Raw genomic sequence first — 15,043 nt, forward strand, 5'->3', positions numbered from 1 at the left:
AATTAAGTAAACTCAAGTGCTGTGCCCAGACCCCTCCGGCCTCTTCGGCCCAGTCCTCGGCCCAAAGCCTAGGCAGTGTAGACATCGCCCAGCCCGGGCAGCAGAGCCACTGGCCACCCCGGGAGTTGGTGTGGGCCGTGTCCACGTCCCCGCTCGGCGCCTGCTCCCAGGCCCTGCCGCGGAGAATCTCACTACCTCTCGCCAGCAGGCTGACCTGCGCACCGGGCCCCGGGCTCTGGGCTCAGCACACAGCGCTGCTCCCCCTCACACCCCTGAAGCCCCAGCCCTGGCCCCAGCGCACCGGAGGCGCCCACCCGCCCGGCTACCTGTGGCAGGTGTCCCGTCCTATACTTTCTTTTCTGTCATGGGTTCCCCTTGCTCATCCAAGTCAACCGCACCGGTCTCTCACATCTTAAAAAATAAACCCCCCACGTGGTCCAGCACCTTCCTTGGTCGAGGACTCCTCGTTCCTTCTCGTTGTGGAAGGGCTCAGGTGCAGCCTGCGTCCTCTGGCCAGCCCGGCATGCGGGGTGACCAGCTGCTCCGCCTGGAGGAAGGAGCACCCGTTCCGACCCGCACAAAGGTGCAGCCCTGCCTCCTGCCTGCCTCCCCGTGTCACCCACTCGCTCCCGGAGCCCCTGGCTCCCGCCCCCCCACCCCTCACCTCCGCGCCCTTGCCCGGCACATCGGTGGCCTCCAAAGGCCACAACCCAATCTGACTTCCTGAAGCATCTGCATCACTGCTCTTCCTCCCAAGTCTTTTCTGTCCCACTGGCTCCTGGGCCCCAAGTTTCTGGATCATTTTTTTTTTTTTAAGATTCCATTTATCTATTCATGAGAGACACACAGAGAGAGAGAGGCAGAGACACAGCAGAGGGAGAAGCAAGCTCCATGCAGGGAGCCCGACGTGGGACTCCATCCCGGGTCTCTGGGATCACACCCTGGGCCGAAGGCAGACGCTCCACCGCTGAGTCGAGGGATCCCAACCTGTCTTCTTTTTCTGGGCTGAAGGGACCACCACCGGGCAGTTTCCGTTGGCGGCCACTCCCATCACGGGCGGGGGCCACGTCCTGCTGGCTCCTCCTCCGGGGTCTCCTGGCCCTGCACCCCCACCGCCCACCTTGGGGCCCATCGATGGCGGTGACGGTGCCGCCGGTCTCCTCCCCACGAACCCACTCTCCTCGGGACGGCCAGGGTCCTGAGGTAGAAGCCCACTCATGTCATCCTTCTGCTCAAAAGTCCTCCATGGCTCCTCATCCCAAAATAAACTCTCAAGTGGCCACGCCGCAGGTGAAGGCCTCCTCCCTAAGTCATGCTCCGTCTACACCAAGTGGCTCATGGTTCCCCAGACACGATGGGCTTTCCTGTGCCTCCCCATAAGCCTTCCCTGTGTGCCTAGAGAACCCCAAATCTTCCCTCGAAGGCTCTGCTGCCTCTGGGAAGTCTCCCCTGATTTCCCCGGTGGACTTAGGGCTCCCCCAAGCCCCCGTCACAGGGACCGCCACCCTTCTATCTGCAAACTCCCAGGCCCCCTGAAAGGTGGAGACACAATCTAGGCACGAAAATCATGGCCCGACTTGGCTCCTCTTGTTCCCTCTGTTCGTCCGTAACCCGAATGTCCTCCCACCCCCACGCACCTTCGCCCTTTTCCCAGGAAGCTCTGCCGGTTTGCCTCCGCCGTCGCTCTCTCTTCCAGATTTGGAAGGTCAGGCCCGGCCGTGCTGTCTTTATCCGCACACCAGCGGCACCCAAGCGTGTTTCCTCGCTGTGAGCCTAGAAAGACGGACGTTTTCATCACACTCTAGTACCCGTGTGCACCACGGGATATGAAGCACAGAAGCAACTGAAACAAAAATGCATTTCCTACGTGGAGTAAAATCTGATTATCTTCTAACTCATTTGCCTTCTTCTTCTTCTTTTTTTTTAATGCTGCTAATGACACACCCCATTAAGTTCCACAAACTGGTCCCCACAAACCATTTGAAACCTCAGCCGGTGGGTCAGTAAGGGGAGTAGCCGGGGAGGAACGCGTTAGAGGGTGGGTGAGAGCGGCCCGCGGGCTCCTCCATGGAGCACGCGGCTTGACCTTGGGGCTTGACCTTGGGGCTGTGCGCTGAGCCTCTCGGAGGATGCAGCGATTACTTAAAAATAAATAAATGAAATAAAACGAGAAGGGTGGGCCACCACAGTGCTTCTCCAGTGTTCTGGGGGGAGGCCCAATTGTGTAAGCTTCGGGTCTGTCATGTACTTTATTTTTTAAAAATACAATAAAATGAATTATTAGAAAATAAATTAACAAAGGTATTTTAAAAAAATGCAAGCTCCGATCCATTATTATCAGTTTCCAGCAGCCACTGTAGAGTGGCTGGCAAGGCGTGCTGGAGGCAGACGCAGCCTGGGCCGCCGGCTGGGGGCTTTGCCCAGGGGAGGGGGGCTGCCCGCAGCCTCCGCCTCGACGTGGGCCTGGCACCCAAGCCGCATCCCGACGGGGCCCCGCAAGGGCCTGCGCCCCCGGAGCACCCGCCGTCTCCAGGCCTGGTGGCCCCAACGTGGCTCCCGCCTACCTTGTCACCGTCGTGGTCACAGCTCCAAAGCTGGGTTGTCCCCCCGCTTCCCGAGCCAGCCTCACCCGGCCCGGCTCGGTCCCCCACCGCCCTCGGCCACCAGGCCTTGGCCGCCGCAGCTCCTCACCCGCAGGCCTCTCTCCAGTTCCCTGGACACGGCTGCGCCCCCATGGGCCGAGGACACGCGGAGGCCCCGCCGCCCACCCTTCCTCGGAATCTCCCTCCACCCGAGCCTCGCCTTCCCGCTCGTGGGGGCTCTTTCCACCCGTGACTCCCTCCCCCTTCTGGGAGTCTCTCCAGAGTCCCATCTGGTCTGCGCTCAGGCCTCCGCCAGGCTCGTGGGTGCGGACGACAGGCCCCCGGGGTCGAGGCCGGGTGCGCACGCGGGTTCATCACACACGCTGCCGACGAGGGGGCGTTCAGCAATTTACCGGTAGTAGTAAAGGACACGGTCGTCTACACGGTACTTGCAGACGGCAAACCGAGTCTCCCAGAGAGCGTCCGCCGCTCTCAGCAGCCTGCTAAAGCATGACCTGTGATATACGGGACAAGGGGGCGTAGTTGCAGCGTGAACCCCGGCTGGCACTTTTGCCCGCGCCGGCCCATAAGAAAGAGCAAAACCGTTAAGGTCCAGGTTGCAGCTCTACGCTTGTCAGTGGTGTCGGCAGCTTCTTTACTGACTCGGGCGGTACTTCTGGAACATACTGGAAGAACACTGGCCCGATTTCTCTGTGCCATCCACATCCTAATAGCTCTAGGATACAGGATACAGAAACATATATATTCAAAGCGCCTTATTGACGTCTTCTCCACAATTTTCCTGAGTCTCGAGACAGTCAACAAAGCCATGGATCAGGCCCGGGCGTACGGTGTCTGCCGGTCTCCACAACCTCCAGGTGCAAATGCTCCCACCACGGCGGATTTCCAGGCGGCGCCGCTGAACGCGGGATGGGAAAGAGAAGCACAGTAACAAGGGATCACATAGTACTTCCAGACTCGTAACCGATGTAAACGACCTTAAAGCCATAAACAATAAGGTATTCGGAAATTCTTAGAAGTAATGAGTTGAATACCTTTGTTTTTAATATAATTTACTTGACTATAATTTTATATGATTTGACTTTTTAGTAGTGGGCAGCTTTACTGACTCCTGAATGTTTAGCAGCAGCTCGTAGGGGCTGGTGTCATCTGAGCACACCTGGGTCTGACCCCATCCCCCCGGCTCGGCCTTGAACGGGGGCCTCTGAAAGCTCTTCCCGCCTGATGGCCCCTTCCAGTGTCCACTTCTCAGGGTTTTGTTTTGTTTTTTTTTAAGATTTTATTTATTTATGACAGACAGAGACAGAGAGAGGCAGAGACACAGGCAGAGGGAGAAGCAGGCTCCATGCAGGGAGCCCTACATGGGACTCGATCCCAGGACTCCAGGATCACGCCCTGGGCCAAAGGCAAGCGCTAAACTGCTGAGCCACCCAGGGATACCCCACTTTTCAGGTTTTATAAGCAAAACTATACTCATTTTGTTGCTCTCCAGTCTGCTCCTTTCCAAGCTCCCCCCCCCCCCCCCCCGCTGCAGGCCGCGGCCACCTCAACCCCACGTTTGACCCCTGGCCTGCCCAGGCCCACCCCCCACTGCCTTCCAGGCCTCCCACGGCCTGACTCTGCTCCCTCCTGGCCCCCTTCCTCGTGGCTTCCCTGAAATCAAAATTCCTGCTTTGTAAATTCTTGGTCATTCTTCTGCCCTCGCCTCAGATGTTATCTCCCTAGTGAGCACCCCAAGTCCCAGCAGAATTCATTCACTTGTTCACTCATGTATTCTTTCGTTACTACATTTTATTTGTTGCAAACTATGTGCCAGAGTCTCCGCTAGGTCCTGGGGATGCAGAGGGGAGCTGGGCTTTTGGAGAGCTCTAACGGGGGCACAGAACTAGGGCAATCGGCCCCTGACAGAGCTCCGCGGAGGGTGCTGGGAAGAGCAGAGGGGCGGTGCCCTCACTAAGGCTCCTGGGGGCCGTAGCCTTGGCCTGAGCTTTGTCGGAGGGGTAGAGGTTGGCTAAGGAAGAAAGTGGGGATGCTCCAGGACGATGGTACAAAACAACCGCAGGCCACTCCGCGTGATGCAGTTTGGGGGGTGGGCGGCAGGGGGAAGACCGTCAAGGTTGGAGACCAGCTCCAGAGGGGGGTTCCATCCGGCTAGTGGATAATGGGGATTCCATAGTGATGAAGGCAACCGGGAGCGTGGAAGTGCAGGCCCAGGAGCACCTGCGTGGCTCGGGCTTGATCTCAGCTCAGGTTGAAATCTCAGAGTTGTGGGTCGAAGCCCCCCCTGCTTAAATGGACAGGGACAGGGCGTTCCGGGGTAGCTGCGGTGGCAGTTTTCCTTGGGAGCTAGGACGCCTGGACTGAGATGTGAGGAAGGAAAGGGGTGTCCTGGGTGAAGACAAGGGAGGGGAAGCAGGATGGAGAGTGAGGCTCCCAGAGGGACCCCACTTACCCCGGGAGCCCAGCCTGCAAGCGCCCCTTCCCGTCCTTGTCAACCTGCCGTCCCTTGTCCCTCGGGTTGGTAAAGGGGGAGGCCTGTGGCCGCCCAAGGCCGGGGCTGCTCCAATGCCCCCCGCAACATGCAAACTGGGCAAAAATGCAGGAATCCCATTTTACCAAATCATTCTCTTTTAAGTATGGGAGTTCCAGTGTCTCCAGTGTCACCGAGTTCCTCTCCCTTGGCCTCCCCCCCCACACACACTCTTTAGGGAATTGGTAAGCCAGGAAAGCACCCAGAATTATGGGATGGGAAGGCTGTGTTTGCAGCAGACCTACTTGAATTTGCCAAGCGGCTCCGCCCCCAGCCTGGCCCGGTCAGCAGCAGAAGCCAGGCCAGGTGTCCTCCCCCGCCGGGAGGTGCGGCCCCACGGCCACTGGCGAGCAACCCCGAGCTCAAGGTCAGCAGGTCCACTGCCGCGGGCGGGGCTGCGTGCCCAAGGCTCCCGCGGGCCCAGGCCCAGGAGCTTGTCGCGGGTGGGACCGGGCCAGGGCCAGGCGCTAGACGGCCTCGGGCTGCAGACGCGCACCTCGGGGCGCAGGGGGCCGCTCTGTCCTCCCTCGGAAACGCCAGCACCTTGCTGGACGGCCTGCTGCTGCCCGGCGGTGGCCCGGCGGTGGCCTGAGGTGGCCCGGCAGCAGGACGGGGTCTGGCCGCCTCACGGGCCCCCCAGGTAAGTGGCGGTGGCTGTGCCCCATGGGTCCTCGCTCCCCGAGACCCCCTGGGCTCGCTTCTGGCTCCGGGCCTGCTCGCATCTTCCCGGAGGAGGCAGGGGGGACGCAGGCAGAGCCCCCACTGCCCCCAGCGGCGGGCGGCCACGCAGAAGCCCGGTCCCTGCAGGCCCAGGGTGCCCCCCCAGGAAGCCGGCATGACCCCCCCGTGTGCCCCACCTAGCGCTTCCGCACATTTCATTCCCCCGTCCTTAGTCCTGGGGCCCCATGCCAAGCACGCGTGCAGGGCTCTGACCCGGGCCCCCATGTGAGGCCGCCCAAGGCCGGGGCTGCTCCAATGCCCCCCGCAACACGCAAACTGGGCAAAAATGCAGGAATCCCATTTTACCAAATCATTCTAAGTATGGGAGTTCCAGTGTCTCAAAAGAAAATGACAACCCGGAGACAAGCATGTGCAAGTAAACCACATAAAGACCCTGGCAGCAAGGCCGTGGGTGGGAAATCACCAGCAAGGGGAACCGCGCCCCCCCCCCCCCCCCGCCCCCGAGAGTTCTCTAGTTGTTCCAGAGCCATCGTTCCTGCAACCACCCGGACTGTGCACTGTGTACGGCCGTCGAAGAGCACAGGGCTGAAGGGCAGGAGCCTCAGGTCCCAAACCCACAAGTGCCCCAAGTAGCTGCGTGACCCTCGGCGAGCTCCCGAGCATCTGTGGGCCGCCCTGTCCTCCCCTGTCAAAGCAAACACGGCCCTGGGCCTTCTGTCTTGGGCTTCTACTGCCTCCACGTTGCCTGGTCCTGCACCACCTAGGAGGGCTTGGGAAGTGCAAGAGAACAAATGAGGCAACGTGATTTTTTTTTAAAAGATTTGAGAGAGAGAGAGAACGAGCAGGGAGCGAGGTGGAGAGAGACAGACCCTGCGCTGAGCGTGGAGCCCGATGCGGGCCTTGATCTCACAAGCCTGAGACCACGAGCTGCGCTGAGATGAAGAGTCAGCGACTTGACCCACTGAGCCACCAGGCGGCCCGTCCGACGCGATTTTTGAGTCGCTGTGACCGCACACCTGGCTTAAGGCGTCACCCCCAACAGCTCATCACAGACGTCGGGTGGCTACAGTGCATCTTTTTTTAATTGAACCACTTTCTTTTACTATTTAATTTATTGATTAGAGACTGGGTCGCATCGGCTCGGGACGGCAAGCGCCCCGGGAAGGCGCCGCGGCCACCCCGCAGCCCATCTGGGGAAAGCCCCCCTGAAGCCCCCCAGTCTCCCTGCGCCCCGAAGAGATGAGCACAGGCGCCCCCAGGGCCCTCTGGGGTGACAGCAGCCTCCCTCAGACGCGGGGTTGCCCCCACGCCCCGGGCCCGGGCGAGCCGACCTGCGGAGGGCTGGCCTCCTCCCCACGCCCGGGCGGCCCGCGGCTAGCTGGGCTCCTGCACAGGCCCCGGAGTGGGCCATGGAGGGGCGTCTGTGCTCCTGTCCTCTCGCTGGGCGCCCCCAGGGGCACCCCCAGGCCGGTACCCACACGGGGGCTCCTTACCCCGAGGCAGCTCCAGCCCTGCCCGCGGGGGGCTCAGGCAAGAAGCCTCCCCCGTGGCCCGGCCACTGGGCCCCCAACGCCCCACCGAGGAGCTCCTGCTTCTCTCCTTGGCGCCCACAGGCTAAAAGTGGGCAGTGGAGACCGAGAAAACCCCGAGACCTCGCGGCCTTCGAGAGGTGCGATCTGTCCAGGGGCCCGGGGTTCCTGCCTCTGGCTCAGGCCACCATCCCAGCGTCCTGGCTCCAGCCCACCTGGGCTCCTTGCTCGCAGGGCCTCTGCTCCTCCTGTCTCTAATCAACAGAGATTAGAGATCCAAATGTCCAAAGACACCCTTGCCCCCTGCCTGGAAGCACCAGCTCGAGGAGGTAAGTGTCCAGGGATGCTTCCGAGGTTCTGGGACCCGCCTCTCTGCAGGGTGGAGAAGGACACGCCTGGGGACACCCCACAGGTTCCTGACAGCATTTGGACAAGAGGACACTTCTCCCAGTTTCTTTGCTGGGGCCACATCATTTTCTCAGATGTTACTTTGTGTTTATTTTTTTTTAAGATTTTATTTATTCATTCATAGGGAGAGGGAAAGAAATAGGCAGAGACACAGGCAGAGACACAGGCAGAGGGGGAAGCGGGCTCCATTCAAGGAGCCTGGTGCAGGACTCGATCCCAGGACCCCGGGGTCACGCCCTGAGCCCAAGGCAGGTGCTCACCGCTGAGCCGCCCGGGGATGCCTCACTCTGTGTCTAGAAGGCTGCACTTCCCTTTGCCTTCTCATTCCAGGAGCTCGTGGAGCCGCTCTCCTTGAGGCTCGGACTGCAGAGAGGCCACCCTAGGGCCCGTCCTCCTCCGCTCCTTCTTCCTGGGCCTGAGCTCTTGGCAGACTCCGAGGAGCGAGGAGGGTGTTGGAGGCCACCCTGGGAGGGAGACAATGAAAGGGGGGGGAGGGGGACCCTGGAGAGCGGCAGGAGGATCCAGACCCGTGCTCTCCACTTCCGGTGAGTGGGGCCCTGGGCACAGAGCCTCCAGCAGAGCCTGAGCGCGGGGTCCGAGCCTCACAGGGTACCGGGTCCACGAGCGAGAAGGTGGCGGCACCAGGAGCCTCCCAGATCCTGGGGTGACCCTGTGAGGAGGGGCCCACAATGACAGCACTAGAGCTCCCTCCCATCACGTAAGGTGGGAGGTCAGGGTGGGAGCAGAGTTGAGGTCAGGAGCGTGTCTTGCCCTCCGGGATGGTGGACCGAGGTTCACGCTGCCCCCGAGGCTCCCCTCAGTCCCCTGACCACACCACCCGTGTGCACAGCGCTCTACAGAGTGCTTGGCAACAGTCCATTCAGCCCCCGAGTCCTGCCATTAACCACATGAAAGAAAGAAAGCCCAGAAAATGGAGCAGACGCGCTCAGGCTCAGCTGGGGAGTAGGAGGGCAGGATGAAGCCTGCGCTCTCCGACGCCCGGGCCAGGCCCTCTGCGGCACGTCACTGCCACCTGCACCACTGCGCCCGCGGCCGGCCTCTGGGTCACCAGCGGGGCAGGCTCCCCCAGAGCACACACCGCACTATCGCCCAGGTTCCGCAGGCCTGGGAAGGCCTCTGCAGGAAACATCTGGCGGGCCTCCCCTTCCCGGGTGACAGCGCCTGGTGACTCTGCAGGATGCACTGATGGCGGTTTCTGACACCGGCTGTGTGTCCGCTTGAGTGGGCCGTGAAGGCTTAGGTGTTGACAAGAGCCCCGATCATGACCGGGAAGTCAAAACCAAAACGTATAAGTGGTTCCCAGACGGATGGGAAAAATCTACAAACCTGCTAGCGACCCAGAAGCGCTCACGGACTTAAAAAACGGGCACAAGACACGAAGGGACATTTCTCCAAAGAAGACATCGGGCCGGCGACAGGCACGTGCACGGGGCTCGGCAGCGCTGGCGTGGGAAACCATCCAAGCGACCCTGAGCCACCGCGTCACAGCTGCCGAATGGCTGCGAGAGCTCGCGAAGTAGGGGCTGTGGGTGAGGGTGCAGAGGAGGAGGGACCGAGGCGACCTCCTGGGACCCGGGCGACCCCTGTGCAGAAGCGTGAGGCCTCCTCGAAAAGGGAAAAGCAGGGCGAAGACCCTACGGCCCGGGAATCGCACTATCGGGTATTTACTTCGAAACTACAGAAGCCCTGATCCCAGGGGTGCATGGCCCCCCGTTTCTCAGCAGCATTATTTGCGACCGGCAGGCGGGGCGGCCGTGCAGGTGTCCCGAGACACGGGCCACGCGGCCCTGGGAAGAGGCCATCCTGGGGCCCACGTGGAGGGAGCCACCGGGCGTGATGCACGGGGAAGTCAGGGACAGGCAGGCAGCCCACGATGTCACTCACACGTGGAATTTAAGAAACAAAACGAATGAACAAAGGAAAAAGGAGACAAACCGAAACCCGGAGAAGGACCTGACCACCAGAGGGGCCTCGGCGCGGGGCGGGCGGGCGGCGGTGGGGTGCCGGGGCGGGCCAGGGGCACGACTGCTGCCCCCGGACTGAGCCCAACGGCGGCCGACTACTCTGGAACCGACGCTTAAAAGTTTTTTTAAATTTTTTTTTAATTTTCATTTATTTATGATAGTCACACAGAGAGAGAGAGAGAGAGAGGCAGAGACACAGGCAGAGGGAGAAGCAGGCTCCATGCACCAGGAGCCTGACGTGGGATTCGATCCCGGGTCTCTAGGATCGCGCCCTGGGCCGAAGGCAGGCGCTAAACCGCTGCGCCACCCAGGGATCCCTTAAGTTTTTTAATTAAAAAAAAAAAAAAATCTAGAAAGAACCATGTTTAAAAAGAGGGATGTATTGTTTCCAAAACTATATGTTTATTTCTGTAGCTGGCATCGCTCCATTTAAATGTTCTCACTGGGGGATCCCTGGGTGGCGCAGAGGTTTGGCGCCTGCCTTTGGCCCAGGGCGTGATCCTGGAGACCCGGGATCGAATCCCACGTCGGGCTCCCTGCATGGAGCCTGCTTCTCCCTCTGCCTGTGTCTCTGCCTCTCTCTCTCTCTCTCTCTCTCTGTGTGACTATCATAAATAAATAAAAATTTTAAAAAAATAATAAAATAAAATAAAAAAATAAATGTTCTCACTGATGAGGTGGTTTTAACACTCCTGCAGGGTGCCTGGGGGGCTCTGGGGTTGGGCACCTGCCTGCGGCCCACGGCAAGACCCCGGGTCCCGGGATCGAGTCCCTCATCGGGCTCCCCACAGGGAGCCTGCTCCTCCCTCTGCCTGGGTCTCTGCCTCTCTCTCTGGGTCTCTCAGGAATAAATAAATTTAAGAATTTTTTAAAGTGTCCTGCATGTATTATCTAATAAAATATCCATATACTTAAAGGAAACATAAATGCCCACTAAATTGATGTTGTAGCTGTTGCTGTAATACCTATTAGATTGACAAAGTCTTTCCCTTATACTATTGATGGGAATATAAATTAACACAACTTTCCTACACACACACACACACAAACACACACACCCCAAAAGCCTTAAAAATATTCACATGCTTAACAACATGCTATCTTTGACTGGATCCCAGAATGGATAAAGGACATTAATAAGAAAACTAACAAAAACCAAGTAAGTCTGGAGCTTAGTTAATAGTAACGTAACAACGTTAATGTCTTGGGTTTGATGAATATACTCATTTAGGTGAGATAGTATTAGAGGGAGCTGTGTGAAGGGGATATGGGAACTGTACTATTTTGCGACTTTTTTGTAAATCTAAAATCATTTCAAAACGAAAGGTTTATTTTTTAAATGTTCTTTTACCCAAAGACCTCATTTCTAAGATTTTATCTCAAAACTTATCAGAGATGTACGGGGCTCCTGGCCGGCTCAATCAGTACAGCATGCAACTCTGTTTTTTTTTTCTTTTCTTTTTTTTTTTTTTTTTTAAGATTTATTTATTTATTTTAGAGAGACAGAGTGCAAGCAGGGGTGGGGCAGAGGGAGAATCTCAGCTCCCAGCTCCCAGCTGAGCTTGGGGCCTGACATGAGGTTGAACCAACCACCCTAAGATTATGACCTGAGCCGAAACCAAGATTCAGACGTTCCGCTGACTGAGCCACGCAGGTGTCCCAGGCACGCAATTCTTCATCTCAGGGTCACGAGTTCAAGCCTCATGATGGGCATAGAGCTTACCTAGAAAAAATATTTAAAAAACACAAACCAAAAAAATTTAAAAAAACAAAACAAAACAAAAACACAACCCCGGGATCCCTGGGTGGCTCAGCAATTTAGCGCCTGCCTTTGGCCCAGCGTGACCCCGGGGTCCCGGGATCGAATCCCACATCAGGCTCCCTGCGGGGGGCCTGCTCCTCCCTCTGCCTGTGTCTCTGCCTCTCTCTCTCTGTGTCTCTCATGAATGGATGAATAAAACCTTTAAAACACACACACACACAACACCTAGCACATTTTTTTAAAAAGCCTAACATATTTTTAAAAAAATGTATCTGAGATACAGATGGACATTTACATACAAAGATACTGCACCACCCGTGATAATCACAAAAATGTGGAAATTATTTACATGTCCTAGAATAGCGGGTTAATCAAATAATGCATCAAGTGATGATAGAACGTGGTCAGAAACAATATTATATTTACTGACATGGAAAATGCTTACAGTAGAAGGTAAAGTGAAAGAATTAAGACACAAAACTACATATTTTTGAATTCAATACATTTTCAAGTCATGTACATAAAGAAGATACGAAATACACTGATAAATAAAATCTTTTAAAAAAGTGGGATGGCTGGGTGGCTCCGTGGTGGAGCGTCTGTCTTCTGCCCAGGGTATGATCCTGGGGTCTCGGGATCGAGTCCCGCGTCGGGCTCCCTGCATGGAGCCTGCTTCTCCCTCGGCCTCTCTCTGTGTCTCATGAATAAATACATAAAATCTTTTAAAAAAAATAGATGATATATTAAAGGTAGTTATTGCCGGGTCATATAGCGAATCTTACTTTCTTCTGAGTACATATGCATATGTCATAAATTTCCTACAAAGAACATGTTTATAATCGGGAAAAAAAGGTATCAAAAAAAAACCAAAAAAACAAAAACAAAAACAAAAAAGGTATCAAAATCCCCAATTCACGGCAGCTCCTCAAAAAGTTAAACACAGAATCACTATATGACCCGGGAATCCCGCTCCCGGTAAACACTCGAGGCCGCCGAGGGCTGACGTCCACACTAGCACCTGCACGTGCGTGTCGGTAGCAATATGGTTCGTAACAGCCACCGCGCAGGAACCATCGGAACCACCGCCACCAGGTCATTCTGAAGATCCCCTAACTTGAGGGAAGGAGCGCAGGTGGGGGTCGTGACCTGAGCCTCAGGCAGACGAGTCACCGACTGAGCCCCCGGGTGCCCCAAACTGTACATTTTAAAGGGCGAATTTTGTGGTTTGTGAATTATGATATCTCAAAAAAACAAAAAAAAAAAAAAGAGAGAAAGGAAAATTCCCTTGCCACATGCTCCGTTTCACTGCCCCTCACAATCTTCTTTCACAAAAGCGTTTTCCTTCCTTTTGCGTGGCGCTCAGCTGCTGCTGTCCGTGCCCCCCCCCCCGGCCGTGCGGGCCCCGTGGCCGTCCACACAGCGTGGCCCGAGTCCCGAGGCGGCGGCTGTGACTCTCCCCCTGATCGGGTCGTCCCCAGCCGCCCCCGCCCCAGGCCCCAGAGCCAGGCCCCCGCGGCCCCTCGGGGGGGGGCTCGCCCCAAGCTGCCCCGCACCCTGCCGGCGTCTAGAAGATACACGTTTCCTGAGACTTCGAGTTCAGCAGCTCTGTGGGAACTGATCCGGCGGGCGGGCTGAGACACGGGCGACAGGGCCGCTGTGACCGGGCGCAGGGACGGGCAGGCTCGCGGCCAACGTGGGGGGGCTGGGTGCACCCGTGCCCCTGTGCGGCCCGAGGGGTCGGCCCCGGCTGTCACCCCCCAGCAGGGGGACCGCAGGCCTAGGGCCCCTCCAGACCCCCCGCGAGGATGACACACGGCAGGGGGACGCGGGAAGGCCTGGCACGGCGGCAGGTTGGCCCGTCCCCTGGCCCGGGGGCCGCACGGGGGCACGCTTGGCGCCCTTGGTGCCCGGGGTTCCCGGGCGTCTCTTTGGAGCCCTCATCCTACTGGGCGCCCGAGGCCCCGGGTGGCCTCCCAGGGACACGCTTCCTGCGCGACTGGGCCAAGGGGACAGTGGAGGGAAGAGTCACTGCTGAAGAAGTAAAAGTAGGACGAGGCGAGTGAAGGTGCTCCACGGCCTGAGGCTGTGCGCTGTGCACTGTGGGCCGCGAACCCGGCCAGAGGCCGCGAGGAGGAGGCGGCTCGGGGAGCCCTGGGGGGGGCGGGGGGGGATGCTCCCCTGCTGCTCCAGGCGCCGCAGGCCACGGTGAGGAAAGGGAGGCCCGATGCAGGGAACGGAGCGGGTCCTTCCCGCTCTTGCACTTGGGCCGCGGGCACGGTGGCGGGCGGGTAGCGATGGGCAGCAGCACTGCCGTGTAGCCACCTCCGGCCGTGGGCGCAGCAGGCCCCGAGGACGCAGCAGGCCCTAAAGCCGTGGATGCAGCAGGCCCCAAGGACGCAGCAGGCCCCGAGGACGCAGCAGGCCCTGAGGACACAGCAGGCCCGAAGGCCGTGGACGCAGCAGGCCCTGAGGACGCAGCAGGCCCCAAGGCCATGGATGCAGCAGGCCCCGAGGACGCAGCAGGCCCCGAGGCCATGGATGCAGCAGGTCCCCGAGGCCATGGGCACAGCAGGCCCCGAGGACTCAACAGGCCCCGAGGCCGTGGACGCAGCAGGTCCCCAAGGCCATGGGCGCAGCAGGCCCCGAGGACACACCAGGCCCCGAGGATGCAGCAGGCCCCGAGGCCGTGGACGCAACAGGCCCCGTGTACACAGCAGGCCCCGAGGACGCAGCAGGCCCCGAGGCTGTGGACGCAGCAGGTCCCCAAGGCCGCGCCCGCTCGCCCCAGCGGTGCCTCAGCACAACATCCTATTTTACTGCAGTTTCTGCGAAGCCCGGTCCCTGGAGCTTACGTTGTGGAGGCACAGCCTGGGCGAATGGCTGTTCCTAGGGGAGCGCTATTGCTCCCCACCCGAGAGCAGGAGCCCCGCTACGTGTGGGCGGTAAGGGGGGGCCAGGACGGCACGCACAGCTCGCCCTCGTATCTGTGCTCAATTTTAAGACCACGGGAAACTGCTGGGATAAAAGAGCGGCCCCACGATTCATGGGGTGTCCCGAACGCACGGCCTGGGGGCGAGGGCGATGGGGGCGGCGCCCACGTGGGTGGCGGGCGTACACAGGGATCCCTGTTCCATCTTCCTAATTTGCTGTAAACCTAAAAGTGTTCTGAAAAAGAAAAAGGTTTTAGGGGAGGAAGAAGGCACTGCTGCCGTAAAACACGTCTCTAACCCACTGCCTTCCTTCCCTAAAGGCTGGGAGCTCTGCTCATGAAGGGGGAGCACCCGCCGGAGGTCCCGAGCCCACGAGCAGGCAGGAGCCGGGGGGCAGACGGGCAGGAAGGGGCGCCCCAGAGCCCCTGTGCCCCCTCCTCCGCTCAGCGGGCAGCTGCTGGGGCGCCCGCCCCATGTCCCCCGTGGGCAGCTGCTGGACCGGGCGGGACATGGAGACGCCCCCACCCGCCCCCGTTGGCCTTGGGATCCTTGGCCCCAGGCCCCGCGTGCGCCCTTTAGCAGACAGTGTCCCGGCCTGTTTACTTAGCCATAAAA

General features: G+C 58.9%; 1 protein-coding gene across 3 annotated transcripts in view; it reads right to left on the minus strand.

The window, feature by feature from the left end:
• Nucleotides 1-907: 907 nt before the first annotated feature.
• Nucleotides 908-15,043, minus strand: part of LOC144324354 (uncharacterized) — a 91,892-nt gene continuing 77,756 nt past the window's right edge. Inside the window, exons 7-8 of one of the 3 annotated variants that reach the window (XM_077915778.1) lie at nucleotides 1,638-1,773; nucleotides 908-1,198 (exon numbers count right to left, since the gene is read on the minus strand). The gene's annotated coding sequence lies outside the window, so the exon portion shown is untranslated. Of the gene's footprint in view, nucleotides 1,199-1,637; nucleotides 1,774-11,207; nucleotides 11,460-15,043 lie in introns of those variants that run through there. The other 2 variants (XM_077915767.1, XM_077915776.1) reach the window with 2 other exon arrangements.

This window comes from Canis aureus, chromosome 11 (assembly GCF_053574225.1).
Source record: "Canis aureus isolate CA01 chromosome 11, VMU_Caureus_v.1.0, whole genome shotgun sequence".
NCBI lineage: Eukaryota > Metazoa > Chordata > Mammalia > Carnivora > Canidae > Canis > Canis aureus.